Raw genomic sequence first — 17,699 nt, forward strand, 5'->3', positions numbered from 1 at the left:
TTTCCATGGGCTCTAAAGACTTGGTTGCATCTCTCTCTCCCCACCCCCTACCCCCACACGAACACCTTGAGTTTCTCTGTTTGTCAGTAAATGAGCTAAAGTTTTAACCAGCATGGTTAGTCTTCATTCAGCCAAGAGTCTATATCAAAAGGATACAGCTTGGCAGCAAAGTATCTCTTTTTCCTCTCCCTGTTGCAAATAAAATTTGCTAGACAAATTCAGAGGAAACACAGGGTGCATTGTGTTGGCGAAAACCTTGATTATCTGCTAGGCTAATCTATTAAACTGAAGTTACATAGAAGGAAATCTGTCAGATAAAACTTCCTTAATGTATTGCAGGGGGTTCTGTAAATCCCTGTTGTCAGCCACTCAGTACAATAATAAAGAGTAAGACAGCTTCACAGAATTGCCAGGCTCAGGATGGCTGCTCCTTCTTCCCCCTTCTTCTGCCTAAATCATGACAGATTCTTGCTTGAAGCTATAAGATTATGGGACTCGCTTCTATGGACAAAAGCTGTCACTATTTGGGTTCATGTGGATATACAGGTAGTCCTCATTTAGCAACCATAATTGGGACCAGCAACTTGGTTGGTAAGCGAAGTGGTCGTTAAGTGAAACTACGATTGTGCTTATGATCTTACTTCAGCTTTCCTTTGCTTTACAGACCTGCAAAGGTCATAAATGCAAGGATTGGTCATAAATTTACTTTTTCATCACTGTCATAACTGTGAATTGTCACTAAATGAGGCAGTTGCTAAACAAGGACTACCTGTAGTTCACAATGAATAAGTTTTGAATGAGCAGGGAGCAGCCATAGGCCAGAATAGCTGTTTCTTGGGATTATCCACTTTTCTAAAAATGGGCAGGCAATTCCAGAACATCCGTACTTCACAGTAAGATTCCTCTCTTTAGCTTTTCTTTTGCCAAACACTAAAACCAGAGTGCAAAAATTCCAAAACTATAGAACATTTTTTAAAAGTGTGATTCATCTTTTGAGCCTGGGTTCTAATTTGATGACCCTACTGCTTTAAATTATTTATGGTGCTGACAGAAAGAAAACACAGAGGAAATTGGATGAATAAATACAGGTAGTCCTCGCTTAACAACTGTTCATTTAACGACAGTTCAAAGTTATGTTGGGCTCAGAAAAAGTGATTTACGACTTGTACTTGCACTTACAACTGTCACAAACCATCATATCACCCCCTGCAGTCACGTGATCATGATTTGCGACCTTTTTTACAATGTTTGTTAAGCGAATCACCATAGTCAAGCGTCCATTGGGAAGCTGGATTTGCTTAACGACCATGTGATTCATTTAACGACTGTGGTGATTTGCTTAATGATCATCATAAAAATGATCATAAAATTAGATCTGGTCACATGGTGACTCACTTAATGACTACCCCACTTAACAACCAATTTTCTGGTCCCTGTTGTCATTAAGCAAGGACTGCCTGTAAAAAAGAGTTGGGATAGTGGTTAACTTTTTGGTTGCTTCCTAATCCAACACAGTTTGAAGAAGACTGTACTTTCTTAATGAATAAGCTACTACATATTAATACCTTGAATTACAGTGTACATAGCCCTCCAAGGCAGACTGTAGCTGCTTCTGTGTAGAAATTTCCAGCTGTCCCTGCTCTACTTTAAATGCAGAACAGGAAGTTTATATTTAAGAACTTTACTGTACCTAAGTCTTCCTTCAAAAAACCCCCCATCTATGCACATTTCTGGGACGTAAAAATGTAATATATTTTCGCCTCTTAAATATATTATGGTAGAGGTGGGTATGGCTACACTAGTTATGCTAATTTTATCTTCTAAGGAACCCCAATTTGAAATGACTTCCGTGGTAGCATAGAAATCATGCTGTAATTATTGATTTGAACAGAGGTTCAGTTCTTGGAAGAATGGCATGCTTCAAAAATGGAGGCCAGAGTAATTTGGACATAGAGATTATCATTTCTTAAAGGAGTTTTACAAATATTTATTTGTATTGTATCTGCATATATATACAGATTATATGATTTAATTGTAAAGCAAGTTGTGAAAAATGATGGCTGCTTTTGATGACACTTTGTCCTGCTCTGCAGTTTTAAAACCAGTTTCAGATAGAAAGCAGTAAAAAGTGGCATGAAGATCCTGTCAGCTCTGTGACCATATAATTGTGGATTCTCTGCACAACATTTTAACAATAATAGCCTAGAGAGATGCCCCCCCCCCCAAAGTGACCTAAGCTGTACAGAGCTAAATATAAATAAATTACACATAACACCAGAAGACCTGACCACTGCTTTCCTTTCCAGATTTGAAATCTTGTTTGTAAAAGTGGAATGTCAAGGGTTTGGGGGGGGGGGGGGAGAATTCAGCATCATAAATGTGAAGAGTACTTTTAATGTGATACATTGAAATCTCATTTTAATGAACTAATTGGGGGATGGGGTATCTTACTGAGGAAAGTCCATTGCGGGAATGTACATAGCGCAGATGATGCGGATTATATCATTTATGTCATTTGCATCAATGTATGTAAATTGCATTGAACTGAACAATGAAAGCCCATTGTACATCAAAAATGTGAATAGCTGCACTGATTCCACAGATTAGAAATACAGTTAAGATAAAGCTTAACAGAAATAACCAGCTAGTGTTCAAAATGTTGGAAATAAGATTTTGGGTAATAGAGAATTTCTCACTAAATTAGAACTGAAAAACTGTAACAGTGGATGGGAAAGTATGATCTGCCTCTATTTTTATGGATCTTTAAAGCATTCAAAATATTTTAACATTACTTGGTTAAAAGAAAAAATATCTAATTGCAGTTGAGAAGGAAGGCAGGCAAGGCAGGCAAGGCAAGGCAGGCAAGGCAGGCAGGCAGGCAGGCAGGCAGGCAGGCCCTTTAACTAGCATGCTGAAGTATTCTTAGGAGAGGAGGCCATAGTACTGTGAAGAAAATGGGCCAGATCCAGTCATATAAGGGCCAACCAGTGTGGAATGGTAGCTGCATTAGGAAGGGTGAGACAGTAGCTTCTGCCCTTTTCTGTGTGTGTGCTTTGAAAACTTGCAGGTTATTATTAGCTCCCTTGTTTTGTAGTGTAAGCAGCAGATTAGCATATTTCACAGCTGCAATTGGGAACAGGAAGTGGCAAGGGAAAGACAATCCAAAGATGTAATTAGAGAAGGAGGGCTGTCCTGGTGGAAATGCCAAATCTGGATCACTGAAGCATGTATTTCCTGTGCCAAGTGATGAGTATATACATCTGGGGATAGACCACTGGATGGGCTATGGTCCAGCTTGACTGTCTCATCAAGCCTGACCCATCTTTGCTTTCCCCTCCATTCTGGTTTCAGAGATACCCCATTTCACCTTGGGGCCTACATGGCATTGTTGGCTAGTGCAAGTGGTCAGGCAGTAACCTCTTGTAAGTGGGGAATAGATTGGAAAACTGCTGATGAGGTTCTCACTGCCAAGCAGGGGTTGAACAAAGATCAGGGGCATGCATGTGCTTTGCACGCAGACTGTCTGTTTTCTGACCCTGCTATTTCCAGATAGCATGCAGCAGTGTGATCTTCTGGGTAGTGTTTGGAAGTGCAGTCACTTAGAAATAAGAAAGGAAGCCTTCCTGACACCTTGGACCCCTTCCTTCTTTCCCATGAAAAATTGTCACAGAGCTGATGGTCTCCTCCATGGTGATTCAGGAGAAATAATTCTGGGCTCTCCTCAGACAGTGTGCAGCCTTGTGGACCAGTCATCAGAAGAATGTGGATGCTAAGCTGCATCAGTTCTCAAGTCGGTATAAGACATGGCTGCTAACTGGTGCACGATACTGAGATCATATCACTCCAGTATTTTTTTAAAAAAATCTGGATTGTTTATCTGTCTTCCGGGCTCAGTGCAACATGTTACTCATCAATTTTAGCCTTTCAAACGGTTTTGGGGTTTTATGAGGAACAAACCCAGGTATTTAGAGGGTTATCCCCTCTACCCAACAAAATCACACTTGCTGACATGCAGAAAGGACCTCTTCCTACATCCTTCCCAAATAGTAGAGTGTGTTTTCCTTCTAGAAAGGATAGGTCCTCATTTTTGATGCTGATGATCTCTTCCATCTAAAGGCGTTAAGATATATCTTTTGAATTTGGCCTTTTAAAACTTAGTAAACTTGAAATTCTCTCAACAGTATAGTAATGTTGTAAAATGTTTTTATTATTTATGTCTTTCTCTTTAATTTTTATGGTATACCAGCTTGAGTGCTATCTGTCAAAAAGCTGTAAATAAATAGTAAATAAGTAGTAATGATAAATAGTTTGTATAAAAGTGTAGGTTTGGCATGTTAGCAATATAAGTTGTAGATCTGTTGTTTTTTTAATGAGATACTGATTTTGGAGAAAATGGATTTATAGTGAAAAACAGATTCCCCCCCACCCCAAATGTTTTCCTTCTTAAAAGAACAATAAAAGTAGAGTGTCTGGATGGATTATATTATGGATTGACTCACTGCATAAGTTTGTCCTCAACATTTGAATAATGATGGGAAGGAGCCAGAGTTTGTATGCCTTATTTCTGTCCTCATGTTTTTTGTTTTCATGTTCAATATTTCCTAAAGCAAAATGTCTAATTAGAAAGCAACCTAACTAATACTGTTTCATTTAAATGGGAAATCTCAGTGTTGCTTTTGAATATTCCTCAAAGTCAGGTGGGTACTTTCAATAAGAACCCGTGTTGTACCTATGGCCACTGTGTATGTGCTTAATTGCAGAGGCCATCATGTTTAGAGAAAAGAGAATAGAAAGGTGCAGAAATAACCACTACGTGACAACAACGTGGGAAGGCAATCTCTAGGGTTTTTTTTGGATACCAATGTATGCTTCAGTCTTGTGTCATTCTTTGTTCCACTGCTAATTTCATCCCCATCATTCAGTAATGGCTGGAAGAGGACTCAACTTTTTCCTTAGTATTTTCAACTAGCCTGGATTAGAGGAGTGGACAGAAACTCTCTATATGTATATATGTATGACAGAAACTATTACTGTCACTGATGTCCAAGTGAGATGCAGCTTTCTTTCTGGACAATGGAAGTTAACATTAAGCCTTAAAGATGAAAACAGTTTTTCCTAGTTGCTGGCCTGGTATGGCTTTACCAGGGTTATCTGGGTAGTGCTTGCCTCTCCCTCTCAATTTATCTATCCCTTACAGATTTCACTTGATTTTGCTTTTGTTTTATTGTCGATAGCTATTTTAATTCTTTCACAGAAGGCGAATGTGGCTGACAATGGATTTTACATGCTTTCTGCATCCCTTTTTTTCCTATCCCGTGATTTAACCATGGTAGGTTGACATTTTTTTTTTCCAGGTAATGAGTTCTTCCCCACTATCAGTGACCATACCTGTCTGTCTGTGGTCATGGCAAAAAATATTTTACATTTCCCTGTAGTCTTATTCATTCATTCATTCATTCATTCATTCATTCATTCAGTCCTTCAGCCTTTTTTGTTGCCTTCTGAGAAGTATATTTCAAGCAACCCATGTGGAAGTCTGCCGACATGAGAAATCACCTACTGCTGATTTACTTGAGAAACTATTGGCAGAGCCAGGAGGTTGCAGGTGATGGGTGGCAAGGAACAAGATTTGATGTAGGTAGCCCTTTTAACATACATCCTGATCGTGTGGGACTGTTTCTACCTTTCTTGCAGTCAGAAGAAGAGAGGGCCTAGGTTTGAGATTTCCTATTGCATCTGGGATGGCTAAAATCAGTTAAAGTACCAAATGGGCCGTAAGTCAGTTGTGGGCAACTTGCAATCATATTGCTACGGGCAGCCTTTGGTTTAATTTTATACAGCTCTGGATTTAATTTCAGAAGTCCTTTGAAAGTCAGATTCAGACTTCTGGCAAGTCCTTTCTTTAGCAGTCTGCTGTGTGGTGAAGAAAAGAGAAACGCAAGAGTGTCAAAAAGAAGGGAGAAAGAGAGAAGAGGGCAGGAAATGGGGAAAGAGAGTTTCAGAAATAAATAATGATGCTCCCACCCATTTTTGCTCTCAGCGCAACCACTGTTTGCTTTCATCCACTATTGGTATACCATATAGTCTCCAGCAGGTTGTTCCTGCAGAATGCCATCCTTGACCCTAAGTTGAAAAGGGACTGACCCTTGCTTTTATTTTTTATTTTATTTTTCTACAGCAACCCTCCAGCCCTTTTAGAAGTAGAGATAAAAGGTAATATGTTCAGCCATTATTCCTTTGCTGTTTTTCAAGAAACCATCCAATTCCCATTGTTCAATGTTTTGGTTTATGAAAGAAGTCGTACCTTTTATTTGTGCGTGTGTGTGTGTGTGTTCTATCTGGAGATGCAGCTTGCTTGTATTGTTTTTTGTATTTTTAGTAGAAAGTGAATACTGCTACCATAGTTTTTTTTATGTACGGTACTGTGTGCCCTAAAAAAAGCAGCTAGGACAGGGAGTTAATCATCTGTCTAACTTGGTATCTTATTTAAAAATATTGTAAATGATTCTGCCAGTTCCTGCATTTAGAGGCCATCATTATTACACCCATATTACAGGAAGGCGGGTTGTGGCTGAGAGGGGGTGTTATGCCTGCATGCACCACACTTTGTTATTGTTACAGTTTGTGTATTTTCCTGGGGGAAGAAGGAAGCCAAAATAGATCAGAATAGCACTCCAGATGTTCCTTAACTGCCATAAGCCCTAGCTAGTATGATTTAGGATTATGGAGGTTATAGTCCAACAATATTTCAAGCGTACTTCAGCAGTGTAGTCCAGTGTGCTGTGCTGTGCTGTACTGGGGTTTACAGTTGGTAGAGCAGCCATTTACTGCTTCTCGTAGCTGGTGCCTCTTCCCTGACTTGTCCTTATCTCCAGGGCTATGAATAAGCACTAAATCAGCAGTGGGGACATTGCTGTCTGGATAGAGCTCTCGAGATTAGCTATCTTGTGTACCAAATGGGAGACGGATGCTACTCGGACAAATGGTATGGGAAGCCCAGAAACTTTCCTGTGAGTAATGAGGAAATTATTGAGTGCATTTTGCTGATTCAAGCTGTCTGCTGAGACTTTCTGTCTTCCACTATTAAAATATAAGAGTTCTCCGTGGACAATTTACACGGCTGAATCCCAGCCAAGCAGCCTTTATTGCCAGGAATGTGCATGCCCGGTTCCCACCCATTCCAGTTTTTCTTTTCTTGCCCTTCTCTACGTAGTGTGAAGCCCACTATAACCCTTCAAACAGAAGCAAAGTATTCAGCTTCTTAACTGGCCAAATTCCTGGAGGCGGGCTTTTTATGCCTAAGGTTTCTCCAAAGAGAGAGGCATTGGGAAGATGAAATGTTAGGCAGTCAGCTTTTGAAGTTCACATATCAGTAATCCAAGAAATGCTTTTGCCTGCCCAATGCCTTTTTCAACAGGAAAGTTGGGGGTGGGGTGTGTGTGAGAGAGAAGCTATCAGAAATTCAGAAATATTCTCCAGTGAATGAATGGAATGAATGGAGCTTCTGAGATGCCCGATGGTGAACCAGGCTACGTCTGAGAGTGAGAAGTTCCCCATTTTGTTCAGATTTAACTTTCCATTGGTCTTAGTTTTTTGCTGAACGTGGGCACCTGTCTGAATCTTCAGATTTTTTTGTTCTGTTAAAAAAAAACCTTGTCTCAAGATAGGTTGATAATACAAGTTGAATAATTGCAAGGCAGCTAAACAAAATAACAAAAATATCTTAATTAAAAATAAAACAAAATTTATTTATTAAACCAATTTATATAATAATGATCTGAAATGCAGGATTTTCATTTAAGAGGTTTAAGATTCTTTTACAACAGCAACAGAAATAATACTTGATATTGGGTCTTATGTGGAATTAAATTAATATTATTTAGAAAGATTCCTCTTTGTGAACTTGGCAGTTTTGGAGACGTGGGATAGAAACCGCGGGGGGGGGGGGGGGAGGTTATTCAAAGGTATCTGCTTCTGTGGAGTAAAGTTGTGCTGTGAGTCATTTGACATGAAAAACTTTCTCATCTCCCTTGGGTGAAGCGAGTGTCAGCAAATAAAGCCGTGATTCACCACTGGCAGTAATAGCTACTCTTCTCCCACTCTCCTGTTGCTTTATTAACCCCATTTCTATCTATTCCTGTAATTCCATGCTGAGGGAAGGTCCATCTATTAAATATCAACCTGCCGTTTGCTTATTAACTATACAGGATAGTTTCTTGTTGCAGTGATGATAAAGAATCCTAAGGCATGCCTAATCCAAACTGAATATCCTAGCCCTTAACTAGACTGCTATTTGCTACTAGACCTGACTGAACTTGTATGAAGTCTCAGCCTGGAGATCAGGAGTTACATGACTGATTGCTGTGGGAGGGACAGAATTCTATAAATCAAAAGCTTTCACGTCAAGAAGTATATATGGAAGGGTGGGAGATAATTCAGTCATGTGTTGCCTTCATCCATAGCTGGAAGTGTATAAGACAGGAATTGTGGTATTCCTGAAGATTGCATTATTTCCACTTTCTGATTTTCAGCAGGAAACTAAAGGGAATAGATGCTTAAGCCTCTGATATTCATAAGAAAGAAAAAAAAAAAAACATCCCAACCCCTCTGGAAACAGGAAAAAAATTGGTCAAAATTTCCACCCTTGCCAACTCTGGTGGCATCATATTCCCTAGGTCTCTTAGCCACAAAAATGCTACCACCAATAATAAAAATACTGATTCCCCACTGACTGCCCTGTATTATGGATGCACCATCTGTTTTGGTCGATGGCCAAATGCAGATCTTCTGGAGTAGGAGTAGGAGAAGGAGAAATATCTTGTCCAATGTAAAAATGATATTTTTTCTTAAACTCCATAAGTGGATCCCCCTTCCCTCCAACTTTCTCACTTTATTCAAATTTAAAATCTCAAAGTATTATTGTTTCTAGAATATCAGCAAGAATGGCCACAAGGCCAGTGCCTTCAACTTTCTTTTTGCTCTGTGCAACATCAAAAGACATGATTATTCACGTCTGTTTAGCTGACCTTGTCAAAAGAAATAGTGATTTTAGATAGAATTTTAAAATTTGGTTTTTGGGGACTGATAAAATTATTGTTCCATTTTTTTATTAACAAACTAAAATTCACAAGGGAAAACAGTAGTAACTATATCTTTCTTGAAGCTGTCTTGCGTTCCCCAAAACTTACCCTCCTTCCAACTCCTCTACTTATTCCATACCCATGGCCGTTTCCCTGAGAACATTGTTATTCCACTCTTTTGGAAAAATCATGGAAGTTGTTTTTAAATATAACTGCAGTGAGATTATTGTACGCACAAAAATGGAAAGATTTGGCATACCTACAATGAAGGAATGGTTGCTGAAAATGATGGAACTTGCTGAGATGGCCAAATTGATCTGTTTGATTAGAGAAAAGACAATTTCTACGTTTATTGTTGACTGGAAACCCCTTATGGACTTTTTGCATATAACAGAAAAAAATGAACTTGTTATCTATGGTTTTGACAATTAGATAGGATAGATTATAGGAAGAAGAGAGTCACGATGTAACTTTAGAGAAAGAGGTAAATCTACAATTGTAGTTATAACTGCTGTAAAGATTGGAAGCCACTTCTTTATATCTTTTTTCTTTCTTTTCTGTTTTTCTTCTACCTTTTCTTTTTTCTTTTTGCACTTTAGCTTTCTATTATTTCTTTTTCTTTTTTCTTTCTTACTCTATTTTAGTTTGTATTAATTCTTATTCTTGTTTTAAAACTCTCAATAAAATTATATTAAAAAAATATTGTTATTCCACTCTTTTGTATGACAGTGAGAGCTCATACCACGTAAGACTCTTGAGTATGCTTTTTTAAAAATAAACATGCATGTATACATGTGTGTGCACATGTGTGTGCATACACACACATACACAGACCCCAGAGCCTTTGAAAACACTTTGCCTTGTATGCAACAGCTTGAAATGAACTCTGTGTGAGTCCTTATCTGATCATGTTTGTTTTGTGAATGTTCCCACTGACAAAACAACATTCATAATATGTGCAATTTGGAAGATATGAATTGAGCCTAAGAACTATTGTTCAAAGCTGACAGGATGGCAGGAAGGAAGCATGACTTCTTTCTTTGTATAGCAAATTGAAGTGCAGGCAGATTTAAGGGTCAGGCTTACAAAAGTACTAGTAATTTACATGAATTCTTTCTTCTGCTCAACATCTCTTTAATGCTTCCTCTGTGTTGATGCCTTGAAGAATTGGTTTCCAAAAGCCATGGATTTAGTGCGCGTTACTGGATATGTTGCTAATGATGTGTCTCTTCCATACATTCATAACAGGATTAAATTGTTACAGTATTATTGCAGTATTTGCCCTTTATCTTGGTTTCCACTTGCTTTTACAACCAGATAGGTAGACTACTACTGTTATCCAGATAACAATAAAACATTATCTGCACTGCAAGATTCTTAAATGACTCCAGTAAATGAAGTTCAACTCAAGATTGTATAGGCTTGCTTAATTGTGATGTCATGCTTATGGAATAGTCTTCTTAGGAGGCAAAAAGTCAGAAAGATCCTGGTAGCATCTTTTCCAACTAACACATTTTATTAAAAGGCATAAGCATTTGTCATGCATCTGCTGAAGTGAGCTGCAGCTCATGAAACCCTAAGGCCTTCTAATTAATCTTGTTAGTTGGAAAAGGCGTTACTAGGATTCTTTTGACTTTTTGCCACCATAGAATAACATGGCTCTCTTGCTACAATGTCTTCTTAAAAGGCTCGCCTGATTTCAAAAGGTTATCTTTTTAACAAAAGCCAAGTAGATTCCTCTTTCCCAGGCATTTTACTTGCTTAATTTAACTGTATTTGGATGAGAGTTTTTACATTTTGTATTCGTCCCGCACTCCTTGTTAGATGCTATTTTTATGATGTTGTTTTAGTTTCTCATCCAACCAGAGAAACTTTATTCAAGGCCACAGTGAGATAGGAAGCTTCTGTTCTTGGTTAACTGCAGTTTAGCAATACATCAGAAGCTTAAATGATGGCTAATCTTTGGTTGAAGTTGACTCAGCTTCCACAGCACACTTAACAATAGCCTGTTTACATGATGAACACTTGGAGTGAGGGTTCCCTGCAGTTAATGGCTTCTGCTACAAATAACTTGAAAGGTGCAGCTTCCAGCCACCCATCCATGATTTGACAGTTGTAGGTATATTATGTGAAGACAAACCATACACTATTTCTATCTGCTGCAGATTACAGTGTAAATAGAAAATCTAGTTGAAAGTTAAACTGACTTACCAGAAATATTACTGCCTTCATTAATATAAGTTGCAAGCCATTCACAAATGGGTTGGAAGCTGTACTTCTCTAGCCACATGCAATGTACTAGTGTGGTGCAATCACTGTTCAACATAATCATACTATGGTGAACTGTAATATATGTTAACAAGGCAAATTGTGTCAAATAATTCAAATTCCCTTTTCTCAGATTTAAATACAATTGTAAGCCATGGTGAATAAAAAAAATGGAAGTAAGTTCTTAAATTCTCATGGCCATGCACGAGTACATTCCCTTCACAGCCACCCATAATCAAAGTGATTAGCGAAGCTAACATCACCACAGGCTGTGCTTCCTGCAGTGTTTGGACATATTGGCTGAGAATAATACTAATCCAATACATCTAGAAGGCATCTGTTTGGGATGGTGGTGTTATGTTTTTTGTATTGTTTGGCCCCCAGCAAGGAACCCATGGTCATCAGTGTGCCCTCAAAACCTCCCTTGATGAAGCTTATGAAACACTCTGAAGTCATTCTTAGAAAAACAATAGGAACTACAGTCCAGTGATTCATTTGGAACTTTGTCCTCCTGCTCAGACAAAAGACAGAAGGAAACTGAGGTGGTAGAAAGTATCTTAGAGAGTTAGAAAAGATTATGGGGAGCATCCTTACCAGTTTTGGCTTTTTGGTTAGTCAGTGTTTGATGATGTCATGCCATATACTGGATAATTAACTGGCATATAGAACAACATTGTGGGCCTGAGGGATGTGTTTGTATATATGAACCTCTAATATGCATTTATATTAAATAGTATAAGGACCCAGAGGGATAATTATTGCTCTCCTGTGCCTCACGGAGAGACCTAGAGATATTTTCTGCATTACTGTTTTTCTTTCATGAGAGAAATTTTAACCAAATTATCTTTGTGGAGAAGCTTTTATTGGGTACAAGTATTAAATTGGCTGTTGCAGCAATAAGTTGTGAGCAGAAAGTGGTAGAACCTGCTTCTGTCTCTTAGCAGCAAAATGCATATAGATTACCTCCAGTGAGAAACCATTCCCACCCAACCCCCGAAAAAATCATTCTTATGTAAGAAGCTATTTTACTGAGCTAAATCAACATTTTCCAATCCTACCACTGTGTAGATAGTGTGGAGTTCAACTCCCAGACTTCTCAGCAATGGCATGCTAGCTAGGGAATTCTGGGAATTGAAATGGCATGCTAGTTAGGGAATTCTGAGAGTTGAAATCTATAAATCTGGAGGGCACACAGATTGAGGAAAGTTAAATAGCTTAAACAGGGATACACAAGCTTGTATCCTCCAGCTGCATGTTCAATACCAAGGAATTGGGGATGTTTTAAACTAAAACATCTAAAGGTACACAACTTTCCTGTAGGTTTTGCAAATGCTATGTCAAGGTTATTTGTATATAGAAGTATTCACCTATTCTTGCTGGGAAGGGAGTTAAAGTAAGAAGAGGAAACAGATTGATCCTATAAAGTCTAGTGGAATATATCTCTCTCTTCATGACCTACTGATTCTTGTTAATTTTACTGGAAGGGCTATTGTCTTTTTGCAGAATGACTATATATCCTTTCATATAAGTGGAGGAAAAGAGAGCTTTGAGAGACTGTATATGCCTTCACTGAGCATGTTTCAACCTGTTTGAAAAAGAGGAGAATGACATGATAAGACTGTGCTTGCTTTGCTCATGTTTATATAAATATAGCCCCAGAGAAATTTGCACATAAGTCTTTAATTCCAGATTGTATGAAGTTTCATCCTCTTTCCTCATTTCCTTCCAACAACCATCCTTGTTTTCCCAATGGTGTTACACTTATTTTTTTCAAGTAAGAAGGAAAGTCAAAATAATAAATACACCCTGAAGTGAATTTTATTAATAACATATAAACCTAAAGACATAGAGGGTGGAAGCTAAGGAATGATCCCTCTGTCTGAAATGCCTTCAAATGCAGTTTGAGTCAAGTCCAGCGTTCTGTTTCCATGGTAGCCTACCAGATGTCCATAAGAAGCCCACAAGAAGGCATGAGTGCAATAGCACTTTCCCACACATGCATCCCATAATTACTGTTGCCTCTGATGCTCAGCTAATACAAAGACATCCTAATAGCCATAAGCAAAGTTGTATAATCTCTTTTGGGCAGAGTTAGAGGCCATTCCTAAATTATGTGGTAGAGAATTCCATAGTTTCATACTTTATGAGAGAGTTTACCTTCCTTGAAGCTTGCTACTCAGCCTCAGGGCCCCGGCGAAGCCTTTGGATAGTTCAGTATCATAGTCACTTTTTTGTAAATTCAGCATCTGTGTGCCCACTTCACCCTTAGAATCCTGAAGACAGTTTGCACTGGGTAATATCCAGTCTTTCCTTACAAGAGCTGCACCGTTTCTGAACAGCTTGCTCTGGGTAAAAACAAAATGTATTTTCCTGTCACCTTCGGTGTGCATTTCGGCCAGCGGATTTTAGTAATTCAAGAAGGTTCTTCCTTCTCTTGCCCCTTCATGCACTGTGAAGGGTTGGGAATGTGAATCTCTGGTCAGAGAGTTTTGCAAGCCTTTCTGAATTGGGGTGGCTGCTGGGAATCCAAAGGAGCATCTGATATATCACAGAAACTGACATGCAGGTGGTTACTATGCAGGACCATTATTCTGACCTTTTCTGTCTAAGCAAGGCATTATGGGAGCTGCCAGGAACTTGGCTCTTGAACGTCTTAAGTGCCAGTTAGAAGCTTTAGAGGTTCTGACAGCAGAAAGGACCAGCGTTAATCTTGAGAGATTGAATCTGTATAGCTTTAAGCTGTAGGGGGCTTGGCGGATAGAGTTGTGCATAAGCGCTGAATATATGCTTAGTTTCTTTTTCTGCCAAGGTTTTGTTTTCTTATCCCTGGGCAAGTCCATATATTCTCTTGAGAAATATCAGTTCTCCCTAAAAGTGTGTGGGCATTCATTAGGGTTAGCTTGCTTGGTCTTCATCAAATAAAAGCCAAGGTGGCCTAGCAGTTAGTTTGTTGGGCCGGGATCATGGGAACTTAAAACCTAGCCTACCGTACAAAGTTGTTAAGATAAAACAGATGAATTACTGAGGAAGACTAACGTAAAAAAAACTTTTTGGTTTTAGATTTTTTGAGGTGGGGGCTGTACCAGTGGAGATTTGTAAACATTTTGTCTGGTAAAACACTAAAGGAAAGAAAATGGAATGTTATTCTGAAGAAAACTCAGAACAAATCCAGTTGTTTAAAATTTTCATTTCAGTGTAGTGAAATTAGTTCAAAATATGGATTGATTATAAAAAGTTACAGTGAAATCCTGAAATTTGACCTCAATCCTCCCACTACCAGCCCCACTTTGTGTTTGTGTGTCATCTAGGAAATGGTTGAATTTTGGTGACCTTTTATTAGGAGCACCAAAGAGAGAACCTTTCTGCATGAAATGCTTTCAGTAATAAGTCAAAGGATAGTACAAAAGCCAAAGGCTGTTGGCATGACACTTTTAGTAATGCTTATTTCCAAAATGTTTTAGAGATTAGAAGAGTAGTGAATGATTTGGAAGAAATATTTTTAGACTCCAAAAAGTTCCCAGTGTCAAACTGTTTTAGACTCCTCTGAGGTAGTGTTCCCTGCCATTTTTCCAATCCAATTTCACAGTAAAACAAAATCCTCAACACACTGCGTTTGCTAGCATTAATTGATTTGAAACTGGCAAAATAAAGCACTCAAAACAGATGTTTTCTAATATTTTGTTCTTACCTAACACCCTCTATAGCACTGCAATTCTTTCTTATCCCTAAAGCAGAGGAAACACTACATCTCTGCCAGCTGCCTTTAGTCTACTGTTGCCAACCCCTTCCCCCAAACCCCACCCCATTCTCAATCTGGTTATACAAATGTAGTTAAATAAATGAAATAAATTGCAAGTTCTGAATGTATGTTAATTTACTATTGCATATAAAAGCAAGATGTCCAGTTTCAAAAATTTATAGGTTGGTGGTAAGTGTTCATAATATTGTTTGACCAAATAAGGAGATGAAATTTGAAGTGGAGAAGAGACAGGAGTTGTTTCAGCCTTTGGCTGTTCCCATTCTTCCATTCTGTGCTGAAAAAACTTTTTCATGTTTATTTGGTGACCATGAAATTGGCTGACCTTACATGCTGTTCTGTCAACTTTTCCCTGTACCTTGCTGATGGACTAGGGAGTGAACCTCCAACTTTATACATGAGCAAAGCCAGTCACCCTTTACATCCAAACTTGACAATTTACTCTTCCCAACCCATCCCCCTTTTATATACCATACTAGACCATGATATATTTGTCTGTGGCTCAGTATAGGGGTCAGCCTACTTTTGGGGTGCCATTGCTGCTCTAATGAAGTAACCTCAGAGCCATGAAAGAAAGAAAAACACAAACATTACAACACACATGTATATAAATTTGGGAAAGTCAGGGATACCTTTTGGGGATCTGGTGATCATTACATAGCCAACCCTCAACATCGTGTATGAATACATTCAACTAAATATTTTTTTCATTTTTGGTGTAGTTTGCTTTTTTCAATTCACAAAGCCATAAATACAAGCAAATCCCATTACAGTTAGTCCTTGACTTACAACCATTTAATGACTATTCAAAATTATGACAGCGCTGAAAAAAGTGACTTATGACTAGTACTCACATTTACAACCATCCCCGCGGTCTTGTGACCAAAATTAGGGCATTTGGCAACTGGCATCTATTTACAATGGTTGCAGCGTCCTGGGGTCACGTGATCACCATTTGTGACCTTTCCAGGGGGCTTCCAACAAGCAAAGTCAATGGGGGAAGCTGGATTTGCTTAACGACCATGGTGATTTGCTTAACAACCATGGCAAAAAAGGTCATAAAATTTGGGCACAACTCACTTAACAACCACATCACTTAGTGATGAACGTTCTGGTCCCAATTGTGATTGTAAGTCGAGGACTACCTGTATAGCTTATGATGTGAGAATTTTCAGTATGATGGTGAGTGCCTGCATTATTGTTGTTTATCATGATTTGAGTGAGAGCAGCCATTTATTTATGTATTTATTTAATTCAATTTATATGGCTGCCCATCTTAACAAGTGACTTTGGGCAGCAAAGAGAATTAAATTAGTCTGAGTTGGCATTTCTCTCTGATTTCTAAGGGCTACTTTGATAACACTGCCAAATAATATGATTCAGTAAAAATACAGAGTAAGGCCTTTTATATGCAGCTGGTCCTGTCCCTCAAGCATGCAAAGTATCACTCCCTCTCTTAATGTAAGTGAGCTGTGTTTAAATACAGGAATGACATATCTCGCTGTGAATTATTGGATACATACATGTTTGTCTCACATACCATTTTTTCTTATAGCATTTGTAAGAGAACAGATGTAGGAATTTAATTTTTAAGGTGCAGGTGCACCTATTTAATATATCAAAAATTGCAATCCCATAAGTGAAGTCAATTATTCCAATAAAGCAATTTGAATTTATCTGCATTGCTTTTATGCTGCAGTCTTAATATATTCTGTGCCAAGTTTTCCAGAATTATATATTTTCCACACAAGTGGGAAGAAGACAGGTTGGTAAGACTTTAAACAGCTGTGCAAAAGTCAGCATAAAAACCAAAAGACAGCTGCAGAGATCACTATCAATCTCCGCAGCTGTCATTTAGGGCAGTTGACTTTTGGTTTGAAATACTCTGAAAAGCTAAAATGAATTGAGAAGTAAGCATGCAAACCACAAGAAATTTTCTCAACCTCATGCAACTGTGATTTCTGTGTGCTATTGAGAAATTGCCCACACATTTTCTAGCATTTTTTTCACAATGATATGAACTGAAAATTGTTTTGTGTAATAATAGGCTTTTTTGGGGTAAAGCATTAAATTGACTGTTGCAGCAACAGGTTGTGAGCAGAAAGTGGTAGAAACTGTTCCTAAATCTTAGCAGCAAATTTCCAAGGGGAAACCATTAAAAAAAAAATCTTAATGTAAGTTATTTTACTGAGTTAAGTCAACATCCCCCAACCTTAACACTGTCTAGTATATATGTGGAGTTCAATTCCCAGACTTCTCAGCAATGTCCATGCTAGTTATGGAATTCTGGGAGTTGAAATCCCAGATGGACACCTAGATGGAGGAAAGCTGCATTAAGCTTTTGTCCTCAAACAATGTTGTACACTGAAACATCTGGAGGGAAACAAGTAGACTTCTATTTCTAGATTTTAAGAATGCCATGTGAGTTATTCAGTTACTCCAGTAGAAGAGAATAGATGTAGCTCAGGGTTGAACTATGGAGTCCTTGGTGCTCTCTGAGCTTGGTTTTGTTTGCTTGCAGACATTTCATTACCTAACTAAGTAACATCATCAGTGCTTGTGAATGTGGGGTTTGCTCCCTGTTTATATACGGT

The 17,699-nt window shown here is 38.4% G+C and overlaps 1 protein-coding gene across 4 annotated transcripts in view; it reads left to right on the top strand.

Annotated features, from left to right (window-relative positions):
• ATP2B4 (ATPase plasma membrane Ca2+ transporting 4) overlaps positions 1 to 17,699 on the top strand; it is a 166,233-nt gene that overhangs the window by 79,040 nt on the left and 69,494 nt on the right. The window lies entirely within an intron of this gene.

The sequence above is a fragment of the Python bivittatus genome, unplaced genomic scaffold, assembly GCF_059951505.1.
Source record: "Python bivittatus isolate LINGU-HERP-01145 unplaced genomic scaffold, Pbiv_v1 ctg000700_np1212, whole genome shotgun sequence".
Classification (NCBI taxonomy): Eukaryota; Metazoa; Chordata; class Lepidosauria; order Squamata; family Pythonidae; genus Python; species Python bivittatus.